We start from the raw sequence: 12,040 nt of genomic DNA, 5'->3' as shown, positions 1-12,040 counted from the left end.
AAAATATACTCTACAGGGAAATTAACCAATGCGGATGAAATGGTGTACCGAGGAAATTCTTGGATAAATTAACAACGCAATTACATTACATGACACACTGCAAGATGGATGAGGAAAACTTGGCTGGTATTATGTTCTGTTTTCCAAATTGCAATTTATTTGAGGGCTCTAATGGATGCCGTATTAAAACATCTCGGGCCGCGGTCAGATTTCATTGTGTGTCACCCAGACGTGATTGATGACCCACTCTTCCACGCCCCCTCGACCCAGCACCCCACCACTATCCCACCCTCAGCCCCTCCCCCCTCCCCCCCCCCCTCCTCTCTTTCACTCTAACCCTCCTCCTCTTTTCCACTGCATTCCCCGCACATTTACTGGGAATTTTTAAACATTAGCTAGCATTTATATGGATCCAGGAGTCAGGAGTATGCAATTGATTTTCTTATCACTTAATTTCCCAGCCTGCTCCTGCAACCAGACGATAAATTCCGCGCTACTTGCAACAGCCAGCGTCGTACTCTATCTCCCCTCTGCTGGCACACACAGTAAAATATTATCAATAACGCAGTTTTCCTGGAATCTCACCCTCTCCTCATCATCTCCTCCACTCTGCCTTTTCATGTGCTTTTTTTTTTGTTCTACTTTCAACGATAGCTCCAGCTATTCCTGAAATGAAAATATAATCAAAAGTATTTTTATGGCTGCAGCGAATGCATTAGTGTGTAAGAGGACATCTGGAACTCATCCACAGTTGCTCCGTTATGGCACTATCACAGTGACTTTATTTTACCATTCATAATTACTCACAGGACAGTCAAAGACCACATGCTATCTGCTTTGAACTCACGGTTTGCCCACAGTGACCTGAACAAACTTAAAGCAACCCAATCCTCCGTACTTTTTTTTCCTCTCTCTTCATCCCTCACACACTCACCTCCTCCTCCTCCTCACTCTGAGGTGAGTTTAGCCTTCCAGGGAGGGAAAGGTTAATAACATTCAGAATAAATCCGTATGCAGCACATCTCCTGGATGACATCAGCCAGTGCTCCTCTAACCCACAGGGCCATAAACAGCTTTGTTTTTTTTTTCTTCCCCTTCTCCAGTTTGTTTCATATGTGAGCAAACAGATAAATAATGAATGAGCCGCACTGACGAGACACATATTTCACTTAGCGGAAATGGCTTTAATGCAGTCGGCCTGTATTACACTCACAATCACCCCGGAGTCGCGGGGCTCCATGAGGGAGCGGATGTTCAAACAACATTCAAAGAGCGTTGAAGTCAGGTGATGGATCTGCAGTGTAAATGACCTAATTTTTAATGAAACGCTCCGACTCAACTCTGCCGTTACGCAAAGCTGTTTCCCACACTGGGATGTGGAGGTGGAGTCAGAGTAGAAGAAGAAGAGTAGTTTAGGACACACATGTACTGTACATGTGGTGGACAAATAAGGTAATGCAACAAATGAAAAAGGTTGACTTCATGTTGACTTCTCTTAATTTTTCTGGGAATTTTTTTTTTTGGTTTAGCTTGGTCATCTTCAATAACAGAATTAAGTTTTTCAGGCTAATTAGTAACATGTATTGACATTTCACTTCAGATATGATATTTGTGGAGAAGTGTGTTTTGTGGAGTTTTACTAATGTTGCTTTTTGGCTATTTTCTGCTAGCATTTGAGTATTTTTGTCATAACTTTGAGTTGTTTTTCTAATTCTTTTTTTTATTTTGTAGCTGGCTTAATTAATTTCAGTGTTACATTTCATTGAGCATATACTGTAACAGGTTGTTGGCTAACTTTGTTATTAAAAATAATCTGTATTTATTTTTATTTTGTTAAACCTTTACGCTTAGCTTAAACTATTTTGCTAGTTTTAGCTCCTTCATATCTTTTTTGGTTCAGTTGAGATTAGGTTAGAGGTAATAATAGATTTTTTCATTTGAAATACAATTTATTTTTGTATATACAGAGCTAGCCCTTATGTTGTTGTAGACTAGCCATAGTTTAAAACACAATTAACTTTAGCCTTTAGCTTAGCTTTCACCTATCTTTCATTTCTTATTTGCACTTAATTCAGCTTTTAAGACAGACTTTTAAGTTTTTAAGGGTTAATCCTTAGGTTGACAACAAACCTTTCCTTTTCTATAATTGAAACTTAGCTAACGTGCTAACTTTACTTTTTGTTTCCATTTCACAGACCTAACTGTTGTCAGGCCACACCCAGTGTGATTGACCTACTTTTTAATGAAACCCATGAACCAACTGTACTTCATTGAAAACTGCTCTCCATAGAAGGCTCTGTAGCTGAAGTTAATGTTTATTTGCAGTGACCAGTTATAACCATGCAACAGAATCTAAGAAAAACACAGAGTCACCGGGGTGAGCTGGAGGATCTCACCTGGCAACGGATTCCAGTAATAGACTGATTTTTTTATTATTATATTTTTTAACACTTTTTTGCCAAAATCATTTCCCACCCAGCGCCGCTGCATCACGTCCTGGGTGATGAAATGATTCTGTTTACTGTTGGAGGATTGACATTATATTAGACAGCCTAATGAATTTCCACTTTATGGACTTTGATTTCTGCTATGCAAAACATCTGCTACACAACTACACCATCCTACTCCAACTCACTATTTATTTACATATTCCCAACTCCAGTATTGGCTTTGTGGTTTTTGGGGGGTAAATTCAGCGTGACTTCATTTCATTTTCCCAAGTCTTGATAGTTAAAAGCAAACGTGAGCTCGAAATATTCCTTTTTTTTTCTTGGCCGTTGCATAGCTTTTAGAGGGTTTGTCTAAACAAAGCTTGAGGTTTGTAAATAGCAGAGGTTATCTGGCCATCGCGGCCTCCAGATGGTGGTTGAGCCAGACCACCTGCTATGGAAATGCCTTTGCTGTGAGGACTGGGTGGAAACACTCAAGAACTGCTTCTCTCTTTCACTCCCATGCTCTCATACACAAACACACACTCTTTATGGTTGGGGAAATGACAAGAGGAAGGCCTATTTTGTTGCCGGTGGCGGAGTACGGCCAAGGCAAAATTGCCCACAATACAATGCCTTTTGAATGAGAGCCTAGAGACTTAAGGCAGGGAATATAAACTGTATATTAAGCAGGGAATTGTAGAAAAATGATATTGGAAGTGTTTTATTCTGTAGATAGCTGCACGGTTATGTTTCCACCATCTACTATCTATACACATATTACTGTAAATATACTATAGTATGATATGTCAGGCTAAACTTTGTTATGCTACTGCACTATACTATATTACACTTAACCACACTATACTATACTACAGTAATATCTTTTTTAAAATATGTAATTAAAATATACAATTGAATACCAAGAAATATATATTTTTAAAATCTACCTTTCCTTTTACATTTTTATGAAAAAATCACACATTAAGGTTTTTGGCATATTGTTTTACTAACATGCCTTTAAGCTAGCTGAAATTTTGCTAAACAATACTAGATCTGACATTTTTAACAGTATTAAACAAAACAATGTAGAAAAAATCTCAGAACATTAGCCCCGAAATTGCCAATATTTATTATTCAACATTAACAAACAAATGAAGCATTGAGTTGTAGTACATTTGTAGTACAGTTGTAGTACAGTTGTAGTACAGTTGTAGTACAGTTGTAGTACAGTTGTAGTACAGTTGTAGTACAGTTGTAGTACAGTTGTAGTACAGTTGTAGTACAGTTGTAGTACAGTTGTAGTACAGTTGTAGTACAGTTGTAGTCTTTTGTCCAAATAGCTTCAAGACAGTTAAACTTTTTTTATTATTATTAAAATAGCCAGGAGAGTTAGCTGTAAAGAGCTAATAGTAAATAAAACAAAGGGACATTAACAACAAGCAATAAAAATAACTTAAGGGTTTCTAAAAATACTAGCCTTTAGCGAACATGAAAATGAATTAACATTATTATCAAAATCTTGTGGACCTAAGTGAAGTCTCAGGGTAAAAAACCTAGTTCACAAAAGTAGACATTAGTCACTAAGAATATGTCAATGACATGTTTAAGTCTCTGGTACAACGATTGGCCCCTAAGCCGGACTTTTGACAGCCCAGTGCTTCAGACTGAACCTATCATCCGACCGTCTGCTTTGACACCTGACCGTGTGCTTGAACACGCTCCTTCACCACCAGCGCGTCACGAGTAGCACCACTGTACATCAAAACAGCCGAGGCGCTCCCTGCCACGTCATCCGACATGACACATGTGCGACGACACTGACCACAACAATGACTCAACCCTCTTTGATGGCAGAAGCGTCTGAGCGTTTATTTACATCGTAACAGCCTCCTCGCCTGTCCGTCAGCCGTGTGCTGCGCACCAGGGTCTTTGAAGTGGAGGAGGCTCAGCAGTGATGCAGCATCCTGCCAGGAGATCGTGACGAAGGGCGGCCATATTGCCAGCACTTGTTGTTGCCGACACATGGGCAGAATCAGATGCAGAGTGTTTGATCAAAGTTTTTTTTTCTTTTCTTTCTTTCTTCGTCCAGCCTCAGCAGCAGCAGCGGCTGGACGTGCAGCTGCACTGAGGGTTTGGTGTTTGGTGATTTTTGATTCAAAGTGTTGGGAGATCAAAACCATCCATTGGCTGGGGTGAAGATTTGTTCCACAGACTTGTCACTGTACTGAGCTTTGACAAACCCTCCGCACAGATGCGTCCAACCCTGTTTTGTGTCACATTTTGGGTTTTATTCCTACATTTGCACACTGACGGGCTACACGTTCAAGATAAGGTGTCGAAGCAGAATCCACCCAAGAAAAAGGCCTGAGACTGAGTTATATATTGAAAAAAAAACATTGTGGAGAATATTATCAGGAGCAATCCCTGTGCTTTAAGTCTTGGGATAGTAATGCTAATGTGCTTGAGCTTTAAGTTCTGGGCTAGTGCTACATGACCCATCTGAAAGACAATGGAAGAATTCTACTGTATAGTCTGGTCATTTGGGTTTTCATCACTTTAGGGCTAACAAGAACTTATTTTGTCTGCCATAAATAAATAGCACTTAGCAAATAGCATTTATTAAAAATGGCCGAAAAAGACTATTTGTGAGGATGTAGTACCAAATACATGAAGCATGTTTGCCTAAATGTAAACATACTGACAATTACACTGGAAATTTTGAATTTTTTTCATGTTTGCCTAAATGTAAACATACTGACGATTACACTGGAAATTTTGAATTTTTTTTTTTTTTTGGTCTTTTAAAAAATAAAATAAAAAAAATAAACAAAAACTTTTAGCAATACAATTCCAAATCTACATCTGGACAAATTACAAAAATAAACCCTTAGGATTAGAGTGTGTGTGTGTGTCTGACTGTCCTGCCTGCGGTCCAGATCTGCTTCATACTGTTTATCAAATGAACTGCATATTGTTAAGAAGTAATTGATCAATGACGACCAACGGTTGTAAGTTACCAGTGTTCCATATACAGTAGCCGGAATGGGCCTGTATCGTAGATGACTAATTATTACGTTTGAAATTCATTTCCATGACCTGCGCCGACATTTCAAGCCGCAGTAATAATTAAAACGGAAAGGTTACGAAAGGCAGGAGACCATAACGAGGCTACACGTTACATTTAAGTCGCCTCTGGTCTCCGCACCTTCTCAATAATTCAGACATCAGAGTGTCTACGAGGAAGCCAGCTCTGCTCCTGCTCTCAGGAAGCTCCAGACAGGGATCATCTGTCCGCCGGACTCATTGTAAGTAAGAAAGTGCGGCTCAACAGTACATACGGAGCCAACCCCAGCCTCATAAATAAATATGGAGATTGTTAATGGGGTTTAAAATTACTCTTCCTCTGCTCCCCAGCCGACTGCTAGTGTGACCACTGTGGCATACGAGCGCATGGAGGCTGCATGTCCCTCCAGATAGAATATCTGGCACCACTGATAGCAACAGAATGGCCACAAAGCCTCCACTTCCACTTTGTCCTTGTCATGGTTCTTATCTCCAGACGCATCATCTTCCTCACCTTTTCCCTTCTTTCAGAGTGGATGCTGTGTGTGTGTGTGTCTGTGTGTTGTTGTTGTTGTTTTTTACACAATCTTCTCCAGTTTCAAGGTGGTTCTTTTACACCAGCGGATAGCGGAGCGCTAATATTTATTTATTATTTTACTCCCACTGTTTGTCTGCATCCAGAAGTGTTTACTGATTTGTATCAGTGTTTGAGTGTCATTACACCTGCGGCCACCGCTGCTATCAGTCCTGAGGTGGATTTTGTTTGTCTTCCAGCTGAATTGATTTACCTCTGTTTGTGAAGATGCGTTCAGCAGAAAGGTTTTTGCTGCTTGGCTCCTGTAAGGAAATACGTCTCCGGCAGGTTGAGATTAAATAGAGCCTTTTGGTGTGTGTGGAATTAAAAGACGTCGACAGGCTCATCGTCAATACTGTCAAAAGTCTGGTCTGTGGGCCTATTGTAGCCCTTGGAGTGGTGGCCTGTGATCATTATTTGTTTAATGTGGATTAACATTAATGTGGATTTCACAACTGTTTTTGTGATGTTTTGAAAATCTACAAAACACTTCTGTTTTATATAATGTGGATTAACATTAATGTGGATTTCGCAACTGTTTTAACAGTGTTTTGAAAATACAGCAGAAAATACAGCCTTATCTACAAAACAGAAGTGTTTTGTAGATTAGGCTGTATTTTCTGCTTCTTTCTTAGCTAATTTTTCACTTTTTTTGTAATAATTTTGAAATAATTGAAAGTTTGTTCTTATCATAGCATGTGCATTTAATTTTTTTATACATATATTTGTCTGTATTTCTCTATAGTTTTGACATCTTCCAACTTAATTAAACATTTTTTACCTTTAATTACATGCTTTTTTTATTTATGTATTGCTAGCTAATATGTTGCTTGTCCTGAGTGATATTTAAGCTTTTTTTATTGTATTTTCTGCAGACTATTTGGCAACGTTTTTAATTTTACATGAGACTTTCAAACATTTTTTGCTTTAGCCTTTGTATCAATTTAACAGTCGAGTAAAAGGATATTTTCTATCTTTAAGCTGTTTCTAAATGGAGAGGGTTTTTTTTAACTAGCATTGATCTGGCTAAACATGTATGTTCATTTCATCTATGTTTTAGCATTCCTTTACTAAACTATATATATTTCTGATTATCATTGTCTTCCTCCACCTTTGTAGCTACAGAATATCTTTTAACCTTTAGTTGTGGTTGAAATCTAAATATTAAGGCAAAAAACTATCCAAATATATGTTGCTTGCATTTTTAAACACACTGCATCACTTATAAATTTAAATATTAATATATATATTTTTTACTTTTTCTTATGTTTTTTATTATTGCAGTACAATGAAAGGCTTGTGGTAATGGAGACAGCACAGCTAATGCTCTGTAATGTTGATGTAAACAGTCCGTGGTCTGTGTTTATACAGGCAGTGATAAACACTAGATGTGAGATGATGCATTTCTTGTGGTAGTTTTCCATTATATTATTTCTATGATAATAATAATTATTATTATTATCATTGTTGTTGTTGTTATTCTGATTGTTGTGTTGTGCGGTGTTGTTTGATTTTCTGTCCTCTCCACCACAGTGGTGTTTGCTGGTGCTGGTGTGTTTCCTCCTGCTCCGTCTCGATTGCATGCCTGTATCTCCCCCTCCAGGACAACTGGCATTATGGTCTGTACATCTTCTCCCTCTGCATTAAGACTGAAGAAGGTTGTAGCTGTGGAGACACGTCTCCAGCTTCATCCTCACATTCTGAAATCTGTCATTCAAACCACCAGAGATTGAAAAGTAAAAGTAAAAAAAAAAACTCCCTGAAATAAAAATATCCAACAGCCAAATGACGCTCTGGTCTGTGACAAAATAGTATGAGCAGAAACTCGGGCAAATTGCCTGAATTGTGTTATTCCCAGCCCCCGTTCTCATCGTTCTCTCCTCTTTTCTGTGTTCCCTGCTCCCCAGCGCCAGGCTGAGCTGATAACAAGTGAGTGCACTCCCCAGAATGATGGATGGGCCCCAGCCATGGGCTTGTCAGGAGAGGGTGCAGGGCCATATGGAAGTGGCATATGGAAGCTCATAGTAGAAGATGGGGCAAAAGGAGGGGAGTGACAGAGATATACATTAAAGAGACTATTTTGCTCTTAAAAATGCGAGGTTCATCAGTTTAGTGCAGAATATCAGTCAGTGCAGCTTCCTTCATGGGACTGGAGGCAGACAAACAGACCAGAGGACGCTCGTTTGTGTTCCCCAGCAGATTTGCTACCTTTGGGTTCAGTAACGTGTCCTCCAATCTGTGGGGGGAGATGTAGGCATTATGGGTAATTTCTAAACTGTTCTGGCTTATTGCTCAATTTTCTTCTAGATTTACTCTAACTGAAATGTTTTTTGCGATTTTTTTTAACTATAATTGTTTGCATTCTAGTTACCATTAGCTATTCAGAGCTAACTTCTTAAAATATATTTGTATTGCAAAATACTTTGGCACAAAATCTATCTTATTTCTGTCCGTCTTACTTTTAGCCAGTTTAGCTATGTTTTGGCTATTTCTGTTGTATTTTATATTTTTATAACTTACAGCTTTCTTTTGGCTAATGTTGAGTAACAAGTGCTTTATTTTTTAATACCGTTTTGGCTATTTCTGTTGTATTTTATATTTTTATAACTTACAGCTTTCTTTTGGCTAATGTTGAGTAACAAGTGCTTTATTTTTGAATACATTACCTTTTCCTGAAATAACATACAGTTTTCTATTATTTACTCTTACTTTTAGCTATTACTTAGCTACTGTAGCATGGTATCTTGCCTATGTATCAACCTTTTTCAGTTGCTAACCATTAGCTTTTTCTGTTCTAAATTAACTTCTGGCAATGTATGTCAAATATTTGGTCACCTACTACAGTAGCTCTTTCTGCTAACAAATTGTTAGCCTTAAAAATGCTATTGTGAAATTGTAGCTATTTTAGGTTTTACTTTTAAATGTAATATTTAACTTTTTATTTCTGTTATATATCAATCTCACATTCAGGTAACCTTTAGCATTTTCATTTGCTATCCTTTTGTATTCTTTATTACTGATATTATGCTAATATGCTAAGTTTCTAACCTAGCCATCTTTTGTTTACCGTACTTTTTACACGTCCTTTATTATTTTCTCAGATGCAATGATAGTAATGGACTTTAGTTAAAGTTAGACGAATGTTTTGACTCCAATCCAAGTCTGTCTCATTAATCTCCACTCTAATTGAGACTCGATTCTTCACAGAAGTTCACTTTTCTCCTCTGTAAACACACTTTAATTATAGCTTCAGATCTGAGAATGATGAGCCTTTTTTTTTTTTTACCTTTCGATCTGCATGTTTGTGTCAGGCCTGGGATGTGTGTGTGTCCATGTGTGTGTGTGTGCGCTTGTGTGTCTTTCTTATTTGGTGCCCTGTGGAGTGTCTGTGGGCCCCGAGGAACTCTGTTTGATTGTTTAAAGCCCCTCTTAATTGGCGCTTTGTCTGTGCGCTCCTAAATGAGGCGGGACACCCGCGGTGGGGGTTCCCCGTGGAGACCGCGGGCCGTTTGACAGCCCCCACGGTGGGGCCTGTCCCACAACCCCTCAAACTGCCAACCACATGACAGCGGCCCATGCTGCAGCACCACCCCGGCCAATTAAAACTCAGCTGTCAGGAGCAGACACACACAGCAACACTGGGTGACTGAGTGTGACTGTGAGGTAGCAGCGAGTGGGAGAACACACTGTGTATTCACTGAACTTGTGCTGATAATGTGCTTTAAAAATCCAATGGCTTGTTAGGATATTAAGATTGTGAGTGTTTGTGTGTGTGTGTGTGTGTGTGTGTGTGCGCTGAAGGCGCGAGGAAGAGTCATTTGTGAAGTGAAGTGCTCAGCAGAGAGGCTGCAGCATCGGGTTACACGCAGACAGATTTGTAATTCAGGAGTAATCACTCAGGACAAGCCCTTACACCATTTCATCTGCTCATGACTCTAGGCCAAAGTCAATACTCATAGTATAGTAATGAGTAGAGGCTAACTGAGCGCGTTTTATTAAAGCTCAGAGGAGTGAAAGTGATGCCAACCTGCTTCCGCTGGAAAAATATCTCATTCTCTTTCCTCCATATATTTCCTTCTCTCTCTCTCTCTCTTTCTCTCTCTCTCTCTCTCTCCCTCTCTCTGTTCTCCTCTGTCTACCTGCGGCCTGATGTTCATTGGTGGTAACAGAACCACATCTTCCACTAGTCTCAATTCCAAAAAAGATAATGGAAATCATTGGCTTTAGGCACAATTGTGCACCGACAGAGTGATTCCAAACAAAAAACAAACAAACAAACGACTAAGCAGTAAAGTTAAAGACAAGTTCAACTTTACACAGACACAATGTAATGACTTTATCAGGAATCCTACATTAGTTCTAATAAAAAATTAAATAAATCACCACAAGGTGAAAAATTATGTTCTATTTATTTTTCAAACCTATTTTAAGGGGTTTTAGCATACATTTTGAAAGCAGATTTTTTTTAAAAGAAAGGAACCTAGTTTAGACTTTAGAAAATGATTGTCGATTGAAGATGAAGATTTCCAAATCTGTGATGATACGTTTTAGAAACAACTTCAAAGAGATCTACGACGCAGAGTTAAACCGGTGGAGAAACAAGTTTAGTTAAGATATTCTAGAAAGGAAACTGGAATGTGATTCATTTGAAGACCTTAGATTAACTGATGAGACACTGGTACATGACATGGTCCAGTCCAGAGTGAAGTGACGACATAGAGTCTGGTCTTTAGAGTCCTGGTGTCGGAGAGATAACTTCACATTTGAAGAAAAATAATTTGATGAAGAAACGTCTTCCAGTCAGACTGAATTAACCCAATGACTGCTGTGATTGGCTCAAATCCCTCAAATGATTAACAATGATTGGACGGTGGAAAATGAATAAATAGACGAGACGAAACAGCAGCATCACATACTGTACATGTTTCCTATATTTGAAAAGTGGAAGGGAGAAGCCTCCAAACCAAAGAACACCATCCTCGTAGACGACTTCACAGGTGGACGTATGTCACTGCTGAGAAGCTTCAGTGCATTATAATGGCTTTACGGCACTACCATCCAGCAGATGGCGACCTTGGCATCACCCTCCGTGTCGTATGCCAAGAGTCTTTGTCTGTTTTTTCTCCAGGTTTATCAGTTTCCACCAACATTGTGAAAACATGCTGGTGTAGATGAGCTATTCACTCTTAACTGACCACAGATGTGAATGTGAGTGTGAATGGTTGTGTCTCCATATGGTAGACTGGTGGGTAGTGTAGCTCCGCCCACTGAGAAACAAGCAGTAAGAAAGATGAATGAATAAATGTAAGCAAACACTGTTAGCTCAGCATGTCTGAAATGCCTTCGTTCTTTATTTAAAAAAAAAATACACCAAAAATAAGGATTTAAATTTTCTCCTGAACTCGTATGATGAGATTTTTCCGGGGTGACAAAGTTGAAGGTAAACTCGCCCTTTGGCAGAATCCAGATCTGTAATCTGAGATTGAAGCAGTGGGCACAGATTTAGTTTAATCCCCGCTGTGGGCAAAATACAGCTATTGGAAACTTCTAACCTTGTCATAACCATGTTCCAGCATCACATAAAAGCTCACCTTTGCAATATAAAATCCTCTGCATTCTTCCTCAACAAAGGGGATCCTCTTACCTCCTGGTCTCCTTATTGAATCCTCAGCCTGGCTGTGGTGGAGACGCTGCGCGCGGTGAACAATGTAACATTGTTGAGAAGGTGCAGCAGCGCTCTACCCCAGGGCTACTGTGTGAAGGAGCCTGGTGTGATTGACAGACACTTTCAATGGGGCTGAGTAACAAAGTCGGAGTCAGAAGGAGTGCAGCTGCAGCACCTCCACCTTTCACCTCCTGTGTGATTGTGTTGAAACTCCACATATTCTTTTTCACCTCTGCTTGGGAGGGAAAAAAGTTTGCTCCGTTCTCTGACAGACGAACTGAGAAATGAGCCGCGGAAGACGATTAA

This window comes from Cynoglossus semilaevis, chromosome 1, assembly GCF_000523025.1.
Source record: "Cynoglossus semilaevis isolate Cse_v1.0 chromosome 1, Cse_v1.0, whole genome shotgun sequence".
NCBI classification, from domain to species: Eukaryota; Metazoa; Chordata; class Actinopteri; order Pleuronectiformes; family Cynoglossidae; genus Cynoglossus; species Cynoglossus semilaevis.
The sequence above is the reverse complement of the archived record's forward strand: the minus strand, read 5'-3'. Positions refer to the sequence as shown.